Here is a 23,337-nt window from a genome sequence, read left to right as displayed (position 1 = left end):
AGTACTCAAAAAGTTTCTGTGTGTGTGTGTGTGTGTGTGTGTGTGTGTGTGTGTGTGTGTGTGTGAGAGAGAGAGAGAGAGAGAGAGAGAGAGAGAGAGAGAGAGAGAGAGAGAGAGAGAGAGCACGAAGAGAGGAAAAGAGGGAGGGAGGAAGGGAGAGAAAACTGGGGCTTGAACTCAAGGCCTCTGGCATGCTCTTGGCTTTTTATGCTCATGGTTGGTGCTCTACCACTTGAACCATTCCTCTACTTCAGGCTTATTGGTAGTTAATTGGAGACTGTCCTACCTGGCCTGGCATAAAACTGAGATCCTTGGATCTCAGCCTCCTGAGCAGCTAGGGTTACAATTGGGAATCACAAGTCCCTAGCTCCTCAAACCAAATATTTTAAGAGTCAAAAAGTTTAAAAACTGGGCTAGGGGGGCTGGGAAGGTGGCTCAGTGGTAGAGTGCTTGCCTTGCATGCTTGAGGCCCTGGGTTCGATTCCTCAGCACCACATAAGCAGAAAAAAAAAGCCAGAAGTGACGCTGTGGCTCAAGTGGTAGAGCTCTAGCCTTGAGCTGAAGAGCTGAGGGATAGCACCCAGCCCCAGAGTTCAGACTCCATGACCGGACCCCCCCCCCCAAAAAAAAAAACTGGGCTGAATGTGGCTTAGTGATAGAGTGCTTGCCTAGCATCATGCATGAAGCACTGGGTTCAATTCCTCAGTACCACATACACAGAAAAAGCCAGAAGTAGCAGTGTGGCTCAAGTGGTGGCATGCCAGCCTTGAGCAAAAGCAGCTCAGGAACCAGACCCAGAGTTCAAGCCCTGGGAGAGGCGAGGAAAAACAAAAGTTTAAAAACTTACAGAAAAATAAGATTAATTTGAAGAATTTTTTTCAAAATTACGTGTAGATGACGTGTATGGTGTCTTTATAAGGTAGTCGACATACGATTTAGAAATGCCCCAAACCATCATATTCACTAAGCTTAAAGTAATGCTCCCAAAGTTTATAATCCAAGCTACCCAGGAGGCTGAGATCTGAAGATCCCAGTTCTAACCCAGCCCAGGCAGGAAAATCTGTGAGATTCAATTAAACACCAGAAAACCAGAAGTGGCTCTGTGGCTCAAAGTGGTAGAACACTAATCTTGAGCACAAAAGCTCAGAGACAGTGCCCAGGCCCAGAGTTCAACGAACAAAAAATAAAAAATATTTTATCTTGTTCATAATGTTACAGAGGTTTGTATGTACAGTAACCATACCATAGAGTCTCACTGAGTAGACTACATCAAGGTTTATGTAAGTATATCCTTATGTGGCCCAAACAAAACTGCCTAATGAATTCTCAGATAGTCTCTGTCATTTAGTGATGTATGACACTTAGACTTAAAAAAAAAAAACTTGGGGCTGGGAAGTTGGCTCAGTGGTAGAGTGCTTGCCTCACATGCACGAGGCCCTGGGTTCGATTCCTCAGTACCACATAAGCAGAAAAAAAACCGGAAGTGGCGTTATGGCTCAAGTGATAGAGTATTAGCCTTGAGCTGAAGAGTTGAGGGACAGTGCCCAGGCCCAGAGTTCAGCCCACGACTGACAAAAAAAAACAAAAACCTTTCAGTACAAACTGAAGGAACTTAGTTACTTACTTTACAATGACTATTTTGTACAAAGTCCCCTAAGATACAAAACAAATTAAAATAAAACTAAAAGAAAAAAAGTAAGCTAAATGAATAGGCAGGAGAACTGGGTTATCTTACTACCTGTTAAGATGACTCTGTGTAAAAACTGAGAAAAGCAGGTATTGCTATCAAAGTGGTTTGCTTCCTATCATTCTTTGTTGTTGTTGTTGTTGGTGGTGGTGGTGGTGGTGGTGGTTGTGGGGCTTGGGAACTGTCCCTCAGCTCTTTAGCTCAAGTCTAGCACTCTACCATTTGAGCCACAGTGCCATTGCCAGTTTTCTGAGTGGTTTACTGAAGATAAGAGACTCATGGACTTTACTGCCTGGGCTGGCTTTGAACCGTGATCCTCAGATCTCAGCCTCCTGAGTAGCTAGGATTACAGGCGTGAACCACTATAACCCAGCTTCTTTCTGTCATTCTTGTGGGAATTGTTTTTTCTGAAAAGTGCCTGCTTTGGCCAGGTGGCATGGCTCTTGTTGATTACATTTTAGTTACCTCCTTTAGCTACACTTTAATTAAGACATCCTAGCCGGGCGCTGGTAGCTCACGCCTGTAATCCTAGCTACTCAGGAGGCTGAGATCTGAGGATCGCGGTTCAAAGCCAGCCCGGGCAAGAAAGACCATGAGACTCCTATCTCCAATAAACCACCAGAAAACCGGAAGTGGCGCTGTAGCTCAAGTGGTAGAGCGCTCGCCTTGAGCTGAAGAGCTGAGGGACAGCGCCCAGGCCCAGAGTTCAAGCCCCACGACCGACCAAAAAAAAAAAAAGACATCCTACTACAAATTCACACCACTTTAGTTGCATGTAGGATGTATCCTACTTCTGGTCAATTAAGCCACCTCCTTTTGCAGATTGTAAACTTGAGCACAGCCACGCTGAGCAGAGGGGCAAGGCCTGATGGGTTTAAGGATAAAAGAAAAGGCGCAGACTACCTGCTTTGTGTGCTTGCTTGCCAAACTTTTGGTTAATGATACATCCTTACACAGAAGTAAACTTTGCATGGCCAAGTTCATTTTGAACTGGTATTCTCTTGTTGTTCTTGTTTTTGTTTTGTTTTGTTTTTTTGGGTTCAGTTGTGGGGCCTGAACTCTGGGCCTGGGCGCTGTCCCTGAGCTCTTCAGCTCAAGGCTAGCACTCTACCACTTGAGCCACAGCGCCACTTCCGGCTTTTTTTTTTCTGATTATGTGGTGCTGAGGAATCGAACCCAGGGCCTCAGGCATGCAAGGCAAGCGCTCTACCACTGAGCCACCTTCCCAGCCCTGAACTGGTATTCTTATTCCCATGTAGCAAACCATCATCTCCAGGCATATCTAATAAAACTTAAGAAAGCTAACTTTTTTTTTTTTTTTTTTGGTTGGTCATGGAGCTTGAACTCTGGGCCTGGGCACTGTCCCTGAGTTCTTAGGCTCAAGGCTAGCGCTCTACCACTTGAGCCACAGTGCCACTTCCAGCTTTTTCTGTTTATGTGGTGCTGAGGAATCAAACCCAGGACCTCATGCATGCAAGGCAAGCACTCTACCACTGAGCCACCCTCCCAGCCCTGGAAGCTAACTTTGAGAATTAAGAGTTCCAAGCCAGGGGCTGGGAAGGTGGCTCAGTGGTAGAGCGCTTGCCTTACATGCCTGAGGCCCTGGGTTTGATACCTCAGCACCACATATGCAAAAAAAAAAAAAAAAAAAAAAGAGTTCCAAGCCAGGCTCACAGCTACCTATAATACTAGCTATTCAGGAGGCTGAGATCTGAGATCACAAGTTCAAAGCCAGCCTGGCAAAGAGAGTCTATGAGACCCTTATCTCCAATTAACCTCCAAAAAGCTGAAAATGGAACTGAGGCTCAAGTGGTAGAAAAAAAGCTGAGAATGAAATTGAGGCTAACCAGGATTTAGCTTTCATTCTTCACTAAACAAACTCTCATGGGCAAGCCCTTATTTCAAATTATTCCAAGTTTACTCAAGAAAACCACACAGAGCATGGAACAGGCAAACAAGTAGTATAGTTTTCCTGGAATAAATATATACTTAGAAAATCTTAAGCATCTTTTTTTTGGCCAGTCCTGGGGCCTCAACTCAGGGCCTGGGCACTGTCCCTGAGCTTCTTTTGTTCAAGGTTAGCACTCTACCACTCAAGCTACAGCACCAATTCCTGATTTACTGTTTATGTGGTACTGAGGAATCAAACCCAGGGCTTCATGCATGCTAGGCAAGCACTCTACCACTGAGCCACCTTCCCAGCCTCTGGCCCCAATCTTAAGAATCTTATTTGTTTGTAGGTAAGTCCATTATGTAGCTGACTGGCCTTTAATTTAGCATATAATCCAGAATTTAGTATATAATCCTCTTGGCCCTGCCTCAGTGTGGGATTTAATGTCCAATTAAATATTATTTCATTAAAATAAATGGAATTGTGTACCCAGGCACGGTGGCTCACGACTAATCCTAACTACTTCAGGAGGTTGAGATCTAAGGATCATGGTTCAAAGCCAGCCCTGGCAGTCCATGAGACTCATCTCCAATTAACCACCAGAAAACCAGAAGTTGTGCTGTGGCTCAAGTGGTAGAGGCTCACCTTGAGCTGAAGAGCACAGGGGCAGCGCCCAGGCCCAGAGTTCAAGTCCCAGGACCGACCATAGATAGATAGACAGACAAATAAATGGCATTGTGAATGTCCCATTAACAATGTCTCAGGGGCCAGTGGCTTATACCTGTAATCCTAGCTATGCTGCAAGCAGAGATCTGAGGATCACAGTTAGAAGCCAGCCTAGGCAGGAAAGACTGAGTCTCATATCTCCATTTAACTACCAAAAAGATAAAGCCAAGCCAAGGGAAAGTCTGTGAGAGTTTTTTTTTTTTTTTTTTTTTGGTCCTGGGGCTTAAACTCAGCCTGGGCACTATCCCTGAACTTCTTTTGCTCAAGGTGAGCACTGTACCACTTGAGCCACAGCACCACTTCGACCTTTTTTTTTTTTTGTCGGTCGTGGGGCTTGAACTCTGGGCCTAGGCGCTGTCCCTCAGCTCTTCAGCTCAAGGCGAGCACTCTACCACTTGAGCTACAGCGCCACTTCCGGTTTTCTGGTGGTTTATTGGAGATAGGAGTCTCACGGTCTCTCCTGCCCGGGCTGGCTTTGAACCGCGATCCTCAGATCTCAGCCTCCTGAGTAGCTAGGATTACAGGCGTGAGCCACCAGCGCCCGGCTCACTTCGACCTTTTGTGTGTAGTTTATTAGAGATAAGTTTCATGGACTTTCCTGCCCGGGTTGGCTTTGAACCATGATCCTTAGATCTCAACTTCCCACAAAGCTAAGATTACAGCTGTGAGCCACCAGTACCTGGCATCCATGAGAGTCTTATCTCCAATTAACTACCATAAACAGAAGCTGTATGGCTCATAGTAGCACAGCACTAGGTGAACAAAAGAGCTCAGGGACAGTACCCAGGCCCTAAATTCAAGCCCCACAACCAACCCTCTTCTCCCTCACCCCCGCAAAAAAATGCCAGAAGGGGGCTGGGAAGGTGGCTCAGTGGTAGAGCAGAAAAAGCCAGAAGTGGCGCTGTGGCTCAAGTGGTAGAGTGCTAGCCTTCAGCTGAAGAGCTGAGGGACAGCGCCCAGGCCCAGCCAGAGCTCAGGCCCCATGACTGGCAAAAAAAAAAAAATGGCAGAAGGAGAGCTTTGGCTCAAGTGGTCGAGCATTAGTCTTGAGGTTTTTTGTTGTTGTTGTTGTTGTTTTATTAAAAAAAAAAAAAAAAGGGCTGGGAAGGTGGCTCAGTGGTAGAGCGCTTGCCTTGCATGCCTGAGGCCCTGGGTTCGATTCCTCAGCACCACATAAGCAAAAGAAGAAAGCCGGAAGTGGCGCTGTGACTCAAGTGGTAGAGCGCTAGCCTTGAGCTGAAGAGCTGAGGGACAGTGCCCAGGCCCAGAGTTCAGGCCCCACGACCGGACCCAAACACAAACAAACAACAACAAAAAAAAAAGCTCAGATTCAGTGCTCAGGCCTCAAGTTCAAGCCCCAGGACTTGCACAAAAAAAAAAGTCTCAGAGGAAAAAAATAGGTAGTAGGAGGAAAACAAAGGAGCAGGTAACAATACTGGACAAGAAATGTACTCATTACCTTACTATGTAACTGTAATCCCTCTGTACAGCGTCTTTATAATAAAATAAAATTTAAAAAATACGTAATAAATATCAATACATAAGGGTTGGGAATGTAGCTTAGTGGTAGAGTGTTTGCCTAGCATTCATGAAGCCTTTTATTCAATTCCTCAGTACCACATAATCAGAAAAGGATGGAAATAGTGCTGGTAGAGTGCTAGCCTTGAACAAAAGAAAAAGATGCTCAAGGACAGTGCCCAGACCCTGAGTTCAAGCTCCAAGACTGGCAAAAAACAAAAACAAGCAAATAAAGATACTTAGCCCCACACAGTATGCACAGTATCATCCAATGCTAAATATATTAGGTGTATATATTTTGTGTATATATGTTTAGAAAAATATCTAAAATCTTATCTCTGTTAGATTTAAATGTTTAATTTTCTACAGTAAACACATATTACACATTCACATTAAAATATATTTATTTCATGTAATACAGATTAAGCATTTATTTCAGAAGGAATTTTTATTTAAAAGAAACTTGAGACAAAAATTAAAAGCAAATATTTTAACAGTCACACAATATTATCAGAATTATTGCTTCTTTTGACTTTGTACCTGATGTCAGCTTTCAGCCAAGATGCTATGATGTTATTCCTTCTTAACAAACCTTGGTTTTTGTTTTGTTTTGTTTTGCCATTCTGGGGCTTGAACTCAGGGCTTGGGCACTGTCCTTGAGCTTTTGTGCTCAAGGCTAGAGCTCTACTACTTGAGCCATAGCCCCCGTTCTGACCCTTTTGCTAGTTAATTGGAGATTACACTATCAACAGGCTTTCATGTCCAGGCTGGGTTCATACTAAAATCCTCAAATCTCAGCTTATGGAACAGCTAGGATTACAGGCCTGAGCACCAGTGTCCACCTGATTGATTTGGAGCCAGCTTTATTTGGTTGTTTATTGTGCAATACTGAGAATGAACCCAAATCCTTGTTCTTGAACCCACTATCACTTGGGTACCATTTGAGGTACAACTCTAGCCCTAGGGTCTATTTTTATATAGAAAATGTATTACCAAAACTTTTATTTCAGAGTTGTAGCAAAAGACAAAGGAGAGAGGTGGAAGAAGGAGAGAGAAAGAGAAGAAGGAAATAAAGAGTTTCCAAACAAAAGACAAAAGGTTTGAGGTTTTTTTGGACCTTTGTAGATTTAGTAAATGTAATCTATTTTGCAGGAACATGGTAATTTGAAGGACATTATATTAAACATTTTCTCTTATGCAGCAGCAAAGTATTTGATACCTCTTACAAGTACAGCAGAACAGTGGTTACCAGAGGCTGGGAAAGGTAGTAGCAAAAAAGGGGTAGGGCCAGGCACCAGTAGCTCACGCCTGTAATCCTAGCTACTCAGGAAGCTGAGATCTGAGAATCACAGTTCAAAGCCAGCCCGGGCAGGAAAGTCCATGAAACTCTTATCTCCAATAAACCACCAGAAAAACAGAAGTGGTGTTTTGGCTCAGGTTGTATGGTGCTTGCCTTAAGCTGAGGGACAGCACTCAGGCCCAGAGTTCAAGCCCATGACTGACCACAGACACACACAGACACACACAGACACACACAGACACACACACACACACACACACACACACACACACACACACACACACACACACACACACACACACACACACACACACACACACACGGGGTAGGGCAAGGTTGGCCAGTGGGTACAAAAGTAGAGTTCAATAGAAGGATTAAACTATGTTCTACAGCATAGTAAGGTACCCAAACTATTATCCAACTATGAAAGGGGTTTTTAATGCTTACATGAACAAATTATAAATGTTTTATGGTAATGCTAATTACTTATTTGAACAGTGCACATTGCACACTTGCCAAAATATTACACTGTAGCCCACCATATACAATGTGTCAATTTTAAAGAGATAATCCACAACAAAATTACAAACTATATATGTATTATTCAGTTAATTTTTGTGTATGTTTATTTGTATCATTCTTTGTATAATACCTTTACAATCAATGCCAACTGGCATTAGATATTTCATTTAGAGCATGGCAATGCAACTCAGATAGGGAACTTGCCTAGCATGTATGTAGCACTTTGGGTTCTACCATACCCAACACACACACACACTCTCTCTCTCTCTCTCTCTCTCTCTCTCTCTCTCTCTCTCTCTCTCTCTCTCTCTCTCTCTCTCTCTCTCTCTCTCTCTCTCTCTCTCTTCTTAGGGACAAGAAGCAAGGAATGGGGCTTACCGATAGAGTGCTTGCCCAGTATGCATGAAGCCCTGGGTTCAATTTCTTAGTACCACACAAACAAAAAAGCCAGAAGTGGCACTGTGTGGTAGTGCGCTAGGCTTGAACAAAAGAGCCAGGGACAGTGCCTAGAACCTGAGTTCAAGCCCCAGGGCTGACAAAAAGAAAAAGAAAGAAAAGAAAACAAAACTAGGGACAATTTAACAAAACTGTCTTCTAATTTCAAAGAATATTTTGGGAATCAAATAGATTATAGTATGGAAAATTTCTGAGTAATATGAATAAATGCCTAAATTTTACTTAAGGCTTCAGAAAAGTAAACATCAGCAATGTGTTAGCATTAAATTATCTTTAAACTTTGGAGGCTGAACCAGGTACCAATGGCTCTTTTTTTTTTTTTTTTTTTTTTGTGTGTAGGTTGGGCTCTATCCCTCAGCTATTCAGCTCAAGGCTAGCGCTCTACTGCTTGAGCCACAGCGCCACTTCCAGTTTTCTAGTGGTTAATTGGAGATAAGAATCTCACAGACTTTCCTGCCCAGGCTGGCTTTGAACCATGATCCTCAGATCTTAGCCTCCTGAGTAGCTAGGATTACAGGCATGAGCCACCAGCGTCCAGCTCTTTGAGACTCTTATCCCCAATTAACTACCAAAAAAAAAAAAAAAGGCCAGAAGTACAGCTGTGGCTCAAGGGGTAAAGCACCAGCTTTGAGCAAAAAAGTTCAGGGAGCTGGGCGCTGGTGGCTCACACCTGTAATCCTAGCTACTCAGGAGGCTGAGATCTGAGGATCACGGTTCAAAGCCAGGAGGGGCAGGAAAGTCTGTGAGACTCTTAGCTCCAATAAACCACTCAGAAAACTGGAAGTGGAGCTGTGGTTCAAGTGGTAGAGTGCTTGCCTTGAGCTGAAGAGCTGAGGGACCAGCCCCCAGGCCCAGAGTTCAAGCCCCAGAATTGAAGAGGAAGAGAGGAGCAGAGAATTTCCAATTAATCAGCAAAAAGTCAAAAGTAGGCATGGCTCATGCAGTAGAGCACAAAACAAGCAACCAAGCCTTGAACAAAAGAGCACAGAAACAGCACTCTGTCACTGAGTTCAGGACCACTTAGGAAAAAAAAAAGTTCAAGGACTTAAATTCAAGTATTCCCTGCCTCAATCAAAAGAGTAATAAACTTGTCCTATTTCAGAAAGACCTAAAAAACAGATCAAATAGAACATAATAATGGTTACCAGAGGTTGGGATAAGTAGTAGCAATAAAGGGATAGAAAAGGGTTTGCTTAAAAGGTACAAAAATGTTTATATTTTTGTTATTGTTTTGGCTTTTGTGCTGGTCCTGGGGCTTGAACTCGGTGTGGATGCTGACCCTGACCTTTTTCACTTAAGGCTAGTGCTCTACCACTTGAGCCCCAGCTCCACTTCTGGCCTTTTAGTGATTAATTGGAGATAAGTCTCATGGACTATCCTGCTAGCTTTCTGGGCTAGCTTAGAACTTCAATCCTCAGATCTTAGACTCCTGAGTAGCTAGGATTACTGGCCTAAGAAACTGGCACCTGGCTAACAAAAAAAAAAAAGTTTTGTGGGGTTTTTTTTGGTTGGTTGTGGGGCCTGAACTCTGGGCCTAGGCGCTGTCCCTCAGCTCTTCAGCTCAAGGCTAGCACTCTACCACTTGAGCCACAATGCCACTTCCAGCTTTTTCTGCTTATGCGGTGCTGAGGAATGGAACTCCGGGCCTCATGCATGCAAGGCAAGCACTCTACCACTGAGCCACCTTCCCAGCCTCCCAAAATAGTTTTAATAGAAGGATTAAATTGCCCTTCTGCTTCATCAGTAGAAAGTAGAGGGCAGGGCTGGGAAGGTGGCTCAGTGGTAGAGTGCTTGCCTTGCATGCATGAGGCCCGGGGTTCCATTCCTCAGCACCGCATAAGCAGAAAAGGCTGGAAGTGGTGCTGTGGCTCAAGTGGTAGAGTGCTAGCCTTGAGCTGAAGAGCTGAGGGACAGCGCCCAGGCCCAGAGTTCAGGCCCCACGACCAGACCCACAAAAAAAAAGAAAGCAGAGTGCAAATAAATGAGTTGTTCTTTATAAGGAGACTAAAACATTGGTACCCCTTAGAAGTCTTCTAAACTATATGCAATTCCTTCCCTTCTCCCCCACCCCCCATACTGGGGCTTGAACTCTGGGCATGGCACTATCCTTTAGCTTTTTCACTATTCCACTTCCGGCTTTTTGGTGGTTAACTGGAGATAAGAGTCTCACAGACTTTCTTGCCCAGGCTGGCTTTGCACCTGTTCAACTTTTTTTTTTTTTGGTCCAGTCGTAGGGCCTGAACTCTGGGCCTGGGTGCTGTCCCTCAGCTCTTCAGCTCAAGGCTAGCACTCTACCACTTGAGCCACAATGCCACTTCCAGCTTTTCCTGCTTATGCGGTGCTGAGGAATCGAACCCAGGGCCTCAGGCATGCAAGGCAAGCGCTCTACCACTAAGCCACCTTCCCAGCCCCTGGCTTTGCACCTGTGATCAGATCTCAAACTCCAAAGTAGCTAGGATTACAGGCATGAGCCACCAGGGCCCAGCTAAAAGTGAATTTTTTTCAACGTGCACAACCTATGATCCAATTTGTTTCTTTCCAAGACTATTTTACCTTTAAAAAAAATGGTGATCTTGGGGCTGGGAAGGTGGCTCAGTGGTAGAGTGCTTGCCTTGCTTGCATGCATGAGGTCCTGGGTTCAATTCCTCAGCACCACATAAACAAAAAGAAAAAAAGCCAGAAGTGGCGCTGTGGCTCAAGTGGTAGAGCTCTAGCCTTGAGCTGAAGAGCTGAGGGACAGCGCCCAGGCCCAGAGTTCAGGCCCCATGAGAAGGAAGGAAGGAAGGAAGGAAGGAAGGAAGGAAGGAAGGAAGGAAGAAAGAAAGAAAGAAAGAAAGAAAGAAAGAAAGAAAGAAAGAAAGAAAGAGGTGGGGCTGGGAAGATGGCTCAATGGTAGAGTGCTTGCCTTGTATGCATGAGGCCCTGGGTTCAATTCCTCAGCACCACATAAGCAGAAAAAGCTGGAAGTGGCACTATGGCTCAAGTGGTAGAGCGGTAGCCTTGAGCTGAAGAGCTGAGGGACAGCGCGCAGGCCCAGAGGTCAGGCCCCACGACTGGCCAAAAAAAAAAAGAAGAAAATGGTGATCTGAGCTGGGACTATCGCTCAAGTGGTAGACTGCTTGCCAAGAAAGTACAAAGCCCTAAGCTTGAATCTCATACTGCCCCTCAAATATATGTATGTATGTGTATACACACACATACTGGGGAGACCAGTCAATAGTTATTTGATCATTTCCCCAAACCTACTGTATCTATGTTGTATGCACAGTCACATCCTAGTTTGTGTCTGAGCGTATTAAAAAAATATATATACCTAAAACTTGGCAAATTCCCAAGTTGTTAATTTGAGCATCAATCTTCCTCTGATGCTCCTACTTCTACTCTAGGAAATCCTCATATTCCCAAAGTTCCTCACCAGAGACACCCACTTGAGTAACTGATTTCAGCCAACTAACATAACCAACACTTGATTTAATCATTAACATTTCTGAAAAAGCCCTTGACTTTTCAGTGTCAAGAGCTCCTTAAGAATTTTCAAAGTGGTATTTGACCCTCTCCACCCAAACTCACATAGGCATTCAGACAAAATTTTCATACAATTTCAAGAGATTCAAGGTCATACAGTCAAAATGTATCTCTGAACCAATAGGTTAAAAACTCTTGTATTTAATATATCCATATATTAGATAGGGGAAGGGAAGGTGGCTCAGTGGTAGAGTGCCTGCCTCGCATGCATGAGGCTCTAGATTCAAGTCCTCAGCACCACATCAACAGAAAAAGCTGGAAGTGGCACTGTGGTTCAAGTGGTAGAGTGCTAGCCTTGATCTGAGGGACAGTGCCCAGGCACAGCAGAGTTCAAGCCCCATGGCCAACAAAAAAAACAAAACAAAACAAAACTTGAAAATTCTTCATGCCTGTAATCCTAGCTACTGAGGAGGTTGAGGTCTGAGGATCAGAGTTCAAAGCCAACTCAGAAAAGTCCGTGAGACTCTTATCTCCAATTAACCACCAGAAAACCAGAAGTGGTGCTGTGGCTCAAGCAGTAGAGGGCTCACCTTGAGCTGAAGAGCTGAGAGACAGCACCCAGGCCCATCGTTCAAGCCCCATGACTGACCAAAAAAAAAAAAAAATTATTTTCAGAGATTGGAAAGTTAATTGTCTGAGTCTTAAAATTTAAGATTCATTATAATGTCAGTATAAAAGAAATGAAAGCCGGGTGCTGGTGGCTCACACCCATAATCCTAGCTACTTAGGAGGCTGAGATCTGAGGGCTGAGGTTCGAAGATAGCCGGAGCAGAAACCTCCCTGTGAGACCTACCTCCAAATAATCACTCAAAAAACCAGAGGAGCTGTGGCTCAACTGGTAGAGCACTACCCTTGAGCACAAAGAGGTTCAGGGACAGCACCCAGGCCCTGACTTCAAGCCCCACAACAGACAAATAAAATACAATAAAAAATAAAGGAAATGAAAGAAGCCCAACAATTAAGATTTTGTATATGGCCCTGTCACTGGAAGTAGATACTTCCTCATGAAAAAAGGAGAAGAATTAGACTTAGCTCTATCCTGGGTCAATTGAACTGGTTTATAGGCTCTGAATATACAGTAATGCTCTAGAAATCTTGTCTGAAGTTTCATGATACATGGCAAATACTACATACATAAAATAAAGCATGCATACATATATGTTCACAAAAAATTTGTATCAAATCATGCTTTTATCCCAGCAGTGCTCTAATTTTTAGCTTCTTCAATCCTTAGCTGCTAACTATGCAGCCATTCCTTTTCCATCTTCCTTCCTAGGGCCTCTTCTTCCACTCCTATCAGATGCAGACAGCTCTCTAAGTTTACTCTTTGATTTCTCCTCACTCTTGATATTATATTAGTTTCTGTTTTGTTTTTCTTTTGTATCAGTACTGGGGTTTAAACTCCATGCCCTGAGCTCCTGCTTGGCTTTCTTGCTCACTGCTGATGCTGACCACTTGAGCCACACCTCCAGTCCAGCTTTTTCTGGTTAGAGATGGGAGTCTCATAAACGTTTTTCCCAGGATGGCTTCAGTCCTTCTGAGCCTTTGTGTTCAAGGCTAGCATTCTACCACTTGAGCCACAGCTCCACTTCAGGCTTTTTGAGGTTAAGTTGACTTAAGAGTCTCAGGGAACTTTTAGCCCAAGCTGACTTGGAACTCCCAGCCTCAGATCTCAGCCTCTTGTGTAGCTAAGATTACAGATGTGGGGCTGGGAAGGTGGCTCAGTGGTAGAGAGCTTGCCTTGCATGCCTGAGGCCCTGGGTTCGATTCCTCAGCACCACATAAGCAAAATGAAAAAAGCCGGAAGTGGCGCTATGGCTCAAGTGGTAGAGCGCTAGCCTTGAGCTGAAGAGCTGAGGGACAGCGCCCAGGCCCAGAGTTCAGGCCCCACGACCGGACCCAAAAAAAAAGATTACAGATGTGATCCAGTAACATTGTTGAAAAATGTAAATCTCTTTAATCCCATATCCCCTTGGTCTCCAATCCATTCCTAGATAATTATACTATATCCTGTTACCTTCATGTTGTTGTTCTTATACATTCCCTCTTAAATGTATCATCTATTATAATCTTTAACAACCCGTACTCATCAGTAACCCAAATCTGACTATTGTAAAGTACAAATAATCTCAAGAAATCATCTCCCTTGACATCACAATTCGTCTCAAAGGTCTCCAACCCAATTTTCTTTCTTTTTTTTCTTTTTCTTTTTTTTTTTTTTTTTTTTTTTTTTTTTTGTCGGTCATGGGGCTTGAACTCAGCCTAGGCACTGTCCCTCAGCTCTTCAGCTCAAGGCAAGCGCTCTACTGCTTGAGCCACAGCGCCACTTCCGGTTTTCTAGTGGTTTAGTGGAGATAAGAGTCTCACGGACTTTCCTTGCCCAAGCTGGCTTTGAACCGTATCCTCAGATCTCAGCCTCCTGAATAGCTAGGATTACAGGCATATTTCAAAACCAGAGTATGGGAGCTTTTGCTCAGTGGTATAATGCCTGACTAGTTGATGCAAGCCTTGACTTCAAACTACCATACAAGGAATGAGATGAAGGGAGAAAGAAAAGAAGAGAGGGAGAAACAGGGTAAAGGAGGAAGGGATTTTTTTAATAAGGAAGTGGCTCAAGTGGTAAAGCACCTGCCTAGCCCAAGTTAAAACCAAAAAACTAATAAATAAAAACCAAAGAGATTTCCTACTCAAATCTTAAATGGCCTCCCAAATGCCCATAGAATAAAGTACATGGATTACAAACTTTATGATCTTCCACTTCTACTACAAGTAAAATTGACTTGCTAGTTTTCAAATTACACTAGTTTTGATCTTACTTTACTCTGTTCTTCTCCACCAGTAAAACATCTACTAACTCTTTATAGAATCCTCAAATCTATCCTACATGAAGTCTTCCCTAATCACCCATTTCAATATGTCCCTGCCCAAAAGGAATTTTTCCCTCCCTCCCTAGTTTCATACAACTTTATTTTGCTTTCAAAAGCAATGTTAGTTAGTTGGACCCATCTATCTTTCTCCCCTTCAGACAAGGCCTCCTCTGTGATACTAGCACCTGACATATACTAGAATATCATGTTTTTAATCAACATCTTAACAATGAATGGCAGGTTACAAAGGGAGAACATACGATGTTATTTCTCAAAGTACCTTTGCTTACCTTCCCAATTTCTAGTCTATTCTTAAACAGTTTTAAGCAATGTTTCATGGGGACATTTCCTCACTTCCCCTGGTTCTTTGTAGATTTAGCTGCTAGCCTAACCACATTAGCATTCAACAGCAGCAGCAACACAGACTAAGTTTTAAAAAGCAAAGACTGCCTTGTCAACAGTAAAACACAAGTTTTTTGTTTTTGTTTTTTTATGATCTTAACAAGTATATATACAAAACTTTCTGGAATCTTCACAAAGATTCCAGAAAGGGGGGAAAAGGCCCAATACAGTTTTATCTACCAGGCACCACTTAAAGAGAACTTAATATCCATTAAAATCATCAGCAAACTTTGCACATTTATAACCAGACATCAGCAAACTTGAATACTATACTATACAATTACATGAACACATCTAAATCACCAAACTGACCACTCAAAGTAGTTCACATAGCTTCCCTGAAAAAAAAAAACTAAAAACCCAAACACATTACTTCCAAAATATTGCCAGTGATCATACCAACCTATAAATCTACATTCTTCTACTCACATCATCTCTCGCCATTTCTTTTCCCACAAACTTCCTTCAACATACATACAACCTCCCTTACTAGGGTAATTTCTTGGTTTCCTCAAGATATTGTCTGATCATTTAGTAGCAGGTATAGAGGTCTAAACTATTTTTTGTTTAAGCAAACCAAACTACAAGTCTGAGATAAAGAAAATTTTTCCTGCTGGGCACCGTGGTTCACACCTGTAACCCTATCTACTTAGGAGGCTAAGATCTGAGGATCGGAGGTTCAAAGCCAGCTTGGGCAGGAAAGTCTGTAAGATTCTTATCTCCAATAAACCTCTGGAAAACCTGAATAAGTGTCACTGTGGCTCAAGTGGTAGAGTGCTCGCCTTGAGCTGAAGAGCGCAGGGCAGCCACCTAAGCCCAGAGTTCAAGCCCCACGACCGACCAAAAAAAAAAAGAAAGAAAGAAAGAAAGAAAATTATTCCTGCTTAGTTATCTTCTCAATGACTGTTATTAGTAATACAATAGATTTGTCTCAAGGGATAATGAATGGAATACACTTGCTACAACTGCAACCTGTTTAATATCCAAAAAAGCTACAAGTTTGCCTCTTCAAAGTTTATAACAATATATAAATGCTCCTGTTTTGGGACATTTAAGGAATAAAGACCACATAATGTACCCTCTTTGATGTTTCCATAACTAAATAGCACTGAGTGGGATTGAAAATATTAACCTAATTCTAAATTTTGAACTTCAGAAAAAAATATATACACAGATAAATAGTAACTATCTATCCCCCCCAGGTAATACATAATGCATTTTTCTTGAACTGCCAAAAACTCATTTTCAAATTTGTCCACATTATTTTGAGAGTTCAGACAAAGCAACACTCTTGCTGCTCTAGGATTAAGTTTTCAAAAGCCAGTGTTGTAATCTGAAAACACTTGAAACTGATTTAACTGCTTTTACTATTTCTCTTTAGCCTGTTCACCTTAGAATGCTGAAGGGTGGGCTGGAGGTGCCAAAAGAGCACCTGCCTAGCAAGCAAGAAGCTCTGAGTTCAAACCCTAGTACTGAAGGGAAACAAAAACAAAAACTTACGGATGAAAGTACTAACTTAAAAACCAAAGAAGGGACAATTCACCATGGTTAAATAAGAACGATATGCTACATAATATATTAATAAAATTTAACTGTATCAAAAGGCTCAAAAAACTTTGGACTTAATGTGGCTAAGTGGTAGAGTGCTTGCCTAACAGGCATGAAGCCCTGAGTTCAATTCCTCAGTACCACATAAACAGAAAAAGCAAGAAGTGGCGCTGTGGCTCAAGTGGTAGAGTGCTAGCCTTGAGCAAAAGAAGCTGAAGGACAGTGCCAAAGCCCTGAGTTCAAGGCCTAGGACTGGGAGAAAGAAAGAAAAGAAAAGAAAGAGAAAGAAAGAGAGAGAGAGAGAGAGAGACAGAGACAGAGAGAGAGACAGAGAGAGACAGAGAGAGACAGAGAGAGAGACAGAGAGGGAGGGAGAGACAGAGAGGGAGGGAGGGAGGGAGGGAGGGAGGGAGGGAGGAAAGGAGGAAAGAAGGAAGGAAGGAAGGAAGGAGAGAGAGGGAGGGAGGGAAGGAGGAAGGAAGGAATAAAGGAAGGAAGGAAGGAAGGGAGGGAGGGAGGGAGGGAGGGAGGGAGTTTTCTCTTTCATTTCTGTTCTACTAAGCACTACTGGAAAATTATATATGGATAAGCCCGAGTTGAAAAAAATATTAGTTTTATCTTTCAATATGAAAACATTAAAGAAAATGTCCTTAAGCATTAAACCCTGTGTGAAGGGTGTTTTACAGAAGATTGGTCCTTATTTATAAGATTGATTTTCCCTACATGATTTATCTATGTAATAATAAGCCTCTCACATAGCCACACACAAACATTTTCTGGAATGATTGCAGGCCTAGGAAGGTGGATCTTAAACTCTCGAAGTTAAGAGTAGACATTTATAAAACTCAACAGCTCATAGAGTTCCCCCTCACCCTCCAACTATGAGTGAATGACTAAGCCAGCTTTAGCTTAAAGTGCTGGCCTTGTCTAAAGACATCTAACAGAAGCTGACATACATACAACTTCCTGGAGAGTATTTAAGGCTGACAGTTCATACTAGTCCCTACCCCTCCTCCACCAAAAAAATCAGTAGGCCTTTCAAATACTCATTAAAAAAAAATTCACTTTCAGTAAGTGCTGTTCATCATCAACATCATTCTGCAACAACTACTGAAGCCCTATTATAAATAAAGTATAAGAATTTAATTCTAGACCACAAGAAATGTCCCTTAAGACGATCACCCATTTGTCCTTATTTCATCTAAAATGTTTCCTTAAGACAATCTGTTAAGTGTGGTTAGACTTACAGAAAAACGGGCAATGCCAACTGAGATACATTATTTATTAAATCACTGGAAGTTCACCTTCAGTTCCCTAATTATCAGTGGATGCTTACGCTTTAATAAAACAAAACCTTACCATTTTGGGTACTTCAGAATAAACATGAACAACAGAAAAAACTGAAATCTTTTCTCTTATTCCTTCTATATCTGAACAAGGGCCTACATTATCTTCTATATAGCTCCTATGGGACACTCACTATTAAGCAAAAAGTAAATTTCATTTCTCCATACCTGTTTTGAGATTGTGATTTAAGAAAAAAAAAGATTTCAAATAAGGTGAGCCAAAAGATTAAGTAAACAGTTATTCTTAATCTGATTGTCTGTTTTTGTTTGAGTCAGAAGCCCTGTTGAAAACAACAGTCTAATTCCAATCAAAAGAAAAGTAGCTCAGTGGTGAACTCAGTGGTGGAAATGTAGCTCAGTGGTGGATGGTCTGTATACACAAGTCCCCTAAGTACCATTCCTAACACTAAAAGAAAAAAGGGAAAAAGAGGGAGAGACAAGCCCTGGACACAGAAAACATCTGCACACAAAACTCAAGAGCAAATACACTACATGTGATAACTATACATTTCCTTTTGCACTCATAAGAAAATTGTACTTAGATGAAGGTACAAATAGTCGTATTTTTACTGCCTTTTAGGGTAGCTTGTCAAGAACTCAAATTCTACCGAGTCAAAATATTATTCAATTAAGAAAAAAAAAAGCCAACACACACAACTTCATCTCCATGAACCTCCCTTCCCTTGAGTGGAGAAACAATCCAGTAACTTACTATCCCAGTTCAATTATAGGAAAAAAGAATTTAAGAGACAAGACTGAGGTGGAATGGGAAAAAGGACCACTGTCAGCCCAGGAGATGCTCTGGGCCAAAAGCTGCCCCCATTCTCACCCAGCACCTGTCCAAACTGACAGGTTCACTCCCACAACCTTCCTCCTTAGGATCTTTCCTAAACGCCTTAAGAATATGTGAAGTTTGCCCGGACTACATAAACAATTCAGCACAACTGACACCGGCTCTAAAGTAAACAATTAATACACAGTATTTTAAATTTAATGGTGGGAAGAAAAGGATGGAACAACAGGCAACAGCTCCTCCAACTGGTTGGAGCACATATCAATATAAACCCTAGAAACATTTTTTCAAACAACTTCAAGTTCTGGTGGATACAGTCGTATGCACCGTAGAAACTTTGGGACCAGCAACCACCACACAACAGGTGAGAGAGGCAGTGGACATCACTGCACAGTAAAGTGCACGGCATCGATGGCAAGGTCCAGTCCCTGCTCCCACCCCCACCCCCGAAAGGCCGCGGACATTCACAAGACCCCCCTCAGACCCTCTGTCTTTCCAGCAGAAAAGGTTCGGATCCGTCCGAGGGGCGCGTCACCCCGCACTCCCCTACCCGGGGCACCGCCACCCCAGGCACGGGAAGAACCGAGGGCCCTCGCCGGGCACGTCGCTGCAGAAGAAAACACAATGTCGCTCCTTATTTCTGCGTACAAAAGGACTTTGCGCCGTCCTCCTCCAACTGCCGCCCGGTCGCCTGCTAACAACTTGCAAGAAGGTGGGCAACGCGCCATATTTCAGCGTCCCCCGGTCTACCTGGGTAACAAGCCCACGCCACCCCGGCAGGAGGGAAGCTTCGAAGGTCGCCCGAACCGGCAGCCTTCACTCCCTCAGGAAGACAGCGGCTCCCGCGCCCCGCCCGACCCCAGCGCGCCGCCCGCCCGCTGACCAGACCCGGGAAGAGCCGAGGGGGCGAGCGCCGAGCTGCCGCTCCGGTCCCGCGCTGCCCGCCCACCTCCCGCTCCCACTCCCGGGCCCGGCGCGCTCTCCTGGGCCGCCCGCTCTGAAGCCCGCGGGAAGGCCGGGTCCGGGGTTCCACGGCGGGAGGAGGCCGCGGCCCCGAGAGCCAAAGGCGGCAGGAGAAGCCGGAACCCTGGGGCTCTCGGGAGGGCAGCGCCTCCCTCCCGGGCCCGTCAGGACGCCTGGGGCCTAGTGCGGCCTGCTCATCCTCGGGGTGGCGGTTTGACTGGGCCGGGCCGGGGCCCCCCGCCCCAGGCGGGCCGAATCCAGCGGGGGCCCAGGCCCGAAGCCGGGGGCGGCAGGGTGCCGGCTGCGGGGCGGGCCGGCCGGCCGGCGGGCGGGCGGCGTGTTGCGGCTGCGCCGGGGCTGAAATAGCTGGAGATTGCGCGGTAGGGCACTCACCTCAGAGCGGCTGCGCTACCGTGGGCCTGCGCCGTGGAGACTGCGACCGCGCCGGCTCCTCGCAGCCTCCTGCCACCAGCGGCAATGGCGAGCGCTGCCGCCTCTGCCGCCGCCGCCGCCGCCGAGGAGGGGGGATGGGTAGGAGGAGGCACGCACGCGACGCACGGCTCGGCCTCCCCGCCCGATGGCCGCCATGATGCCAAGGTTGGCGCGGCTCGGCTGGCTGGGGCGGGGGCTTTCGGCGGGGTCCCCGCAGGTCCCCCGCCGACTTCCCGAGTTCTGCGGCTTCACCCACTTCGACTCAGGTCACAACTACGAAAGGAGCTAGATTAGCCAAACGTGGACGCCGCCGAGGAGAGGCGCACGCAGCCCAAAATGGTTGCTGATCTGGTAACTGTACCGTCTGTGCCCCGCCAGCCGGGGAGTGGGGAACCTCCCGAAGACCAGGGGCTCCCCGCCGGTGCCCGGGCGCCGCCCGGCCCGTCGCAGCCTCGCCGTCCTTTCGCGGTGTCCTTGGCTTCCACGTTTCAAAGCCCTACCCAGATACGTGAAAAGTTTTTCTACACAGCATAATAGCCACTTCTTCCCTCATCTGTTGGCGAACCTTTCTCGGGGGGCCATTTCTGTGCCGAATATTGTTGTGGGTGCTCTGGAGATGCACCTGCTAGGGCCGGGGGAGGGAGGATCGATCTATCTCTTTCTCTCTTTCTTTCTTTCTTTCTTTTCTTTCTTTCTTTCTTTCTTTCTTTCTTTCTTTCTTTCTTTCTTTCTTTCTTTCTTTCTTTCTTTCTTTCTATTTAGGGTGCCTAAAAAATAAAGAGGAGTAAACAGCAGAGTGTTGAAAAAAAAGTTTTATTTTTTTTCAGAAGACAAAACAATACCCTTTTTACTTTTAAAAAACTCTGGTGAAAATAGGTTTCCATATGACATCTCCCCTTAATTCTTTTTTATTTTTGTTTTTATTTTTGCCTGCCCTGGGGCTTGAACTCGAAGCCTAGGCGCCGTCCCTGAGCTTCTTTTGCTCAAGCAAGGCTAGCACTCTACCACTTGAGCCACAGCACCACTTCAGGATTTTCTCTGAGTAGTTTATTGGGGCTGGGATGTAGCTCAATGGCAAAGAACTTGCCTGGCAAGTGTAGCATTGGGTTTGATCCTCAGTACTAAAGGAGAAAATACAAAGTATATATTTTAATTTTTTTTATGTTTGTTCGATTTTTAATGTAGCTTGTCTTTATTTATTTTTTTTTTTTTTGGTCAGTCATGGAGCTTCAACTCTGGGCCTGGGCGCTGTCCCTCAGCTCTTCAGCTCTAGGCCAGCGCTTACCACTTGAGCCACAGCACCACTTCCAGCTTTTTTCTTTTTGCTTACCTGGTGCTGAGGAATTGAACCCAGGGCCTCATGCATGTGAGTCAAACACTCTACCACTGAGCCACCTTCCCAGCCCCAAAGTATATATTTTTTATTTCAGTTTTTTATACTCAGTTAACTGAGTGTTGGAGACTAGAGATGTGGTTTTTAAAATAACATCAGGAGACTGTCTCCATCAGAATCACTAAGATTCATGGTTTAAGCCTGAGGCACCAATTGAATGGAATTTTAGCTTCACTGGTCTAGGAATCTACGTTTTTTTTTTTAAAATATAACTACATCCACTCCTAACGAGGTGGGTTGTATGTGTTTGTGTGTCAGTCCTGGGGCTTGAACTCAGGGCCTATGCCCTGTCCCTGAGCTTTTGTGCTCAAGACTACTAGTATTCTACCACTTGGGAGCCACAGCACCAGTTCTGGCTTTTTAGTAATTAATAGAGGAGAGTCTCATGGATTTTCATACCCTGCCTGGCTTTGAACTGAGATCCTCAGATCTCATCCTCCTGAGTAGAATTACAGATGTACAGATGTGAACCCACCAACCCCCTGCTCTAACTGGTGGTTTTTATGTACACTAGAGTGTAAGAACCATTGCATTAAGGAATTGCTAAATGACTCACAGTGCAACAGAAATTGGCTTAATTAGGAAGCATTACTAGTCAAGAAAATTTCATTTTCCTCAATACTTTGACATATCCAAAAGTTGAATGTTTTCCTCCACACACACACCCTCCTTGGGTGTTTTCTAAGATAATGAATATCACCATCAACTCCCCAGGTGCCCAAGCTAGAAGTATGATGGCACCTCACACATAAGCAGACCAAGTAGATATTTATCATTGTTGTTCCCTGTCATTTTGCTTTCTTGGTTCAGGCTGCTGTCATATCTCCTGAAAATACTGTGCCATGACCTTCCTCCACTATGGTTGCCCTCTCTAATCTATTCTGCACACCTCAGCTTGAATGACTTTTTTTTTTTGGTCAGTTGTGGGGCTTGACTTCTGGGTCTGAAAGCTGTCCCTCAGCTCAAGGCAAGCACTCTACCACTTGTGCCACAGCGCCACTTCCTGTTTTCTGAGTGGTTTATTGGAGATAAGAGTCTCATGCGAGGGCTGGGAAGGTGGCTCAGTGGTAGAGCACTCGTCTTGCATGCTCAAGGCCCTGGGTTCGATTCCTCAGCACCACATAAGCAAAAAGAAAAAAAAAAAAGCCGGAAGTGGCACTGTGGCTCAAGTGGTAGAGTGCTAGCCTTGAGCTGAAGAGCTGAGGGACAGCGCCCAGGCCCAGAGTTCAGGCCTCATGACTGGACCCAAAAGAAAAGAAAAAAAAAAAAAAAGAGTCTCATGCGAGTAGAGTGGTAGAGTGCTCAGTGGTAGAGTGCTTGCTTAGCATGCATGAAGCTGTGAGTTTGATTCCTCAGTACCACATAAACAGAAAAGGCCAGAAGTGGTGCTGTGGCTCAAGTGGTAGAATGCTAGCCTTGAGCTGAAAGCTCAGGGATAGCACCCAGACCCTGAGTTCAAGCCCCATGGCCAGCAAAAACAAGAAGATTTCATGTAAGGATCCTCAGGCTGGGAAGGTGGCTCAAAGGTAGAGTGCTTGCTTTGCATCATGAAGCCCTGGATTTGATTCCTCAGTACCACATAAGCAGAAAAAGGTGGAAGTGGGGCTGTAGCTCAAGTGGTAGAGTGCTAGCCTTGAGCTGAAGAGCTGAGGGACAGCGCCCAAGTCCACAGTTCAGGCCCCACAAACAAACAAAGCCTGGGCTGGCTTTGAACTGTGATCTTCAAGCACACTGAGATTACTGCCCCTAATCCAATTTGGTTTACCTTTACAAGATTAGAGGATTCTTGTTTCAAAGGCTGCCTTGGCCAGAGATTTTTAATTAATTTATTTATTTTGCTAAGAATTACCACAGAGAATTTCCTACTACTATGAATACACCAAACCAGTAGCTTATGACTCACCTGTAAACCTAGCTACTCAGGAGACTGAGATGTGAGGATCACCATTTTAAGCCAGGCCAAGCAGA

General features: G+C 44.5%; 1 protein-coding gene across 9 annotated transcripts in view; it reads right to left on the bottom strand.

The window, feature by feature from the left end:
* Nrf1 (nuclear respiratory factor 1) overlaps window positions 1-20,063 on the bottom strand; it is a 127,439-nt gene extending 107,376 nt beyond the window's left edge. For 3 of the 9 annotated variants that reach the window (XM_069996751.1, XM_069996745.1, XM_069996743.1), the window contains exon 1: window positions 19,938-20,035. The gene's annotated coding sequence lies outside the window, so the exon portion shown is untranslated. Of the gene's footprint in view, window positions 1-19,229; window positions 19,452-19,937 lie in introns of those variants that run through there. The other 6 variants (XM_069996755.1, XM_069996756.1, XM_069996753.1 and 3 more) reach the window with 5 other exon arrangements.
* Window positions 20,064-23,337: the final 3,274 nt, after the last annotated feature.

The sequence above is a fragment of the Dipodomys merriami genome, unplaced genomic scaffold, assembly GCF_024711535.1.
Source record: "Dipodomys merriami isolate MVZ:Mamm:240054 unplaced genomic scaffold, mDipMer1.0.p SCAF_5, whole genome shotgun sequence".
NCBI classification, from domain to species: Eukaryota; Metazoa; Chordata; class Mammalia; order Rodentia; family Heteromyidae; genus Dipodomys; species Dipodomys merriami.
Note: the sequence above shows the minus strand (reverse complement) of the source record. Positions and strands in the feature narration are given on the sequence as shown.